This window comes from Tupaia chinensis, unplaced genomic scaffold, assembly GCF_000334495.1.
Source record: "Tupaia chinensis unplaced genomic scaffold, TupChi_1.0 Scaffold000037_4, whole genome shotgun sequence".
NCBI classification, from domain to species: domain Eukaryota; kingdom Metazoa; phylum Chordata; class Mammalia; order Scandentia; family Tupaiidae; genus Tupaia; species Tupaia belangeri.
The window spans coordinates 841575-843658 of NW_006159487.1; the positions used below are offsets into that span (position 1 = coordinate 841575).

At 62.6% G+C, this 2084-nt stretch overlaps 1 protein-coding gene across 1 annotated transcript in view; it reads right to left on the reverse strand.

The window, feature by feature from the left end:
• The window catches only part of FEZ1 (fasciculation and elongation protein zeta 1), a 34845-nt gene extending 34518 nt beyond the window's left edge, over nucleotides 1-327 (reverse strand). Inside the window, exon 1 of the mRNA XM_006140596.3 lies at nucleotides 257-327. The gene's annotated coding sequence lies outside the window, so the exon portion shown is untranslated. The remainder of the gene's footprint in view (nucleotides 1-256) is intronic.
• Nucleotides 328-2084: the final 1757 nt, after the last annotated feature.

The window sequence follows — 2084 nt, forward strand, 5'->3', positions numbered from 1 at the left end:
TCCCCGGTTCGGCGCGGCCCCTTCTGCCCCCCGCGACCCGCCAGCAGCTCCTGGCAGCGCGCGGAACCTCGGCAGGCCCTGGAGGGCGGTGCGCACGGCGCTCCTGCCGTTCTGCTGGGTGGCTCGCACCCCCTTCAGGGTCGAGGGCAGTGGAGTGAGGCCGGCCGCGCGCGGTGGGAACTGCGTCCAGTGCACGCCCCTCCCCAGCTGCGCACAGCTGGCCTGCACATGCTGTCAATCAGAGTCTGGGACTCACCGCGGCATCGGGCACCCAGAGCCCCGTGCGGAGGCAGCTCCAGAACCCGGGTCTGTGTCTGGGCTGGACGGAGGCCCGGGTGCGGGCAGGGCCTTTCCGTCCTCACTCGTTCTGGCCACAGAGGGTTCCATCAGAGTGAGATCGAGCAGCAATGGCGTCACAGTGGGGCAGAGGGAGAGGTGACCCCTTCCCCTGCTGGTGGCAGTAACCAGCGGCTTCCTCCGGGTTGGAAAGGACATCCAGGAGGTGGCTACAGGCCAGCAAGTGGCGTGGTGGTTAAGGTGGACTCCCACGTGGCTGACAGCGGTTTGAGTCCTGGACCTGGAGCCCCCCTTTCCTACACTCCTTCTCTCTGTCTCTGGTCAAATTAAACAAATAATAGTGATGACAATAAATGAAATAAAATAATTCTTAAAAAAAAAAAAAAAGCCCCCCGCCCACCTTCCTGGGAGCCCCAGGGACAGGGTCTGGGTCTGTACCGGGCGGCCTCCAAGCCACAGGGCACCTGTGCACCCCCAGCCAGGCGGGCTGAGGTCATAGCTCCAGGCCCCGTGGGAGGTGGTCTCTCTGTCTCTCTCTCACTCATGGGAGAAAGAAAGAACCCTTTAAAAAGAGAAGAAAAGTGGACATTTCATGATACTAGAACCACACGTTTTACAAGGAAAATGGGTCACCACTGTGCGGGAAGCGTTTAGGTCCACAGTGACTCACTAACAAGGCCATTGATCTTTGTTCTCGGCGACTGCTGAGTGACCTTCCATCACTGACCAGCATCGACGTGTCTGGAGCGAGAGAGGGCTGGGCGTCGGGGCCTCCCATGCACAGGGAGGGCAGTCTGCCCGCGCGTCCCGCGTCAGAACACGGAGCTCGCGCTTGGCCCCTCCAGGGTGCCGGTTCTCCTGAGACCCAGGTAGAGCAGGGACTTTGCCGTAGAAAGCCGAGGGCCGGCCCCCACTCCCTGCTGCCCCAAGGATGCCCTGGTGTTCAGAGACGTGACTCAGACACGCTCTGGCGCAAATGAGGACGCAGACAGCGCCAGCTCAGTGAACAGCCTGTCACGGAGGGGGGCACGTCCCGCCAGCCAGCCCCAGCCAGGCCTGCCCCCTCACCCCTGCTGCCCTGGGCCACCGCTGTCCTGAAGGCCTCGGTGCTGACCCCTGACGGCACTCACCCCAGAGACGGGGGCCAAGAGCCCTCTCCTCCCAGCTCTCCTCTGCGCTTCACCTCCGTGACCACGTCTCTCAGCGAGGTGGGAACCAGCCAGCCTCTGCCAGTTGTGGCGTCCCACCAGGTTGAACAGGAAGCCCTGAGGACGAGGACACGGAGGCTCCGTGAGCCTGGTCGCTCTCACTCGGTTCTTGGCCCGACTCTTCTTTCCCATAGGGTGTGTGCTAGCGCCAGAGAGAAAAAGAGAGAGAGAGAGAGAGAGAGAGAGAAGGGGACGTGAGAAATCTCCCCCCAGGGGGATGGCCATGCCACAGTCCCTTCTTCATTCTCCACTCGGGGGTTGGGGCACACGTGCACAGACACCCTGCATAATGTCCAAGCCGCTGGGTCTGGGACCCAAACTGCAGCCAGCCATGTGGGAGTCTAGCGCTTTAACCTCCACACCACCTGCTGGCCCCAAGCTTGACCAAACTTTACTCAGGCTCCGGAACCTTCCCCCAGCCTATCTGGACGCTTCCTTCTGCGATGCGGTCGCTGAGGGTGCTGGAAGCCAACGTGGCAGGAGCGCCTGCGCTGACTGGGCGCCTCACCCTGCGGCTGCCTGAGACAACTGGGTGCCCTGGCCAGCCTGTAGCGAGCACCTTCCAGGCCAGGCGAGCCA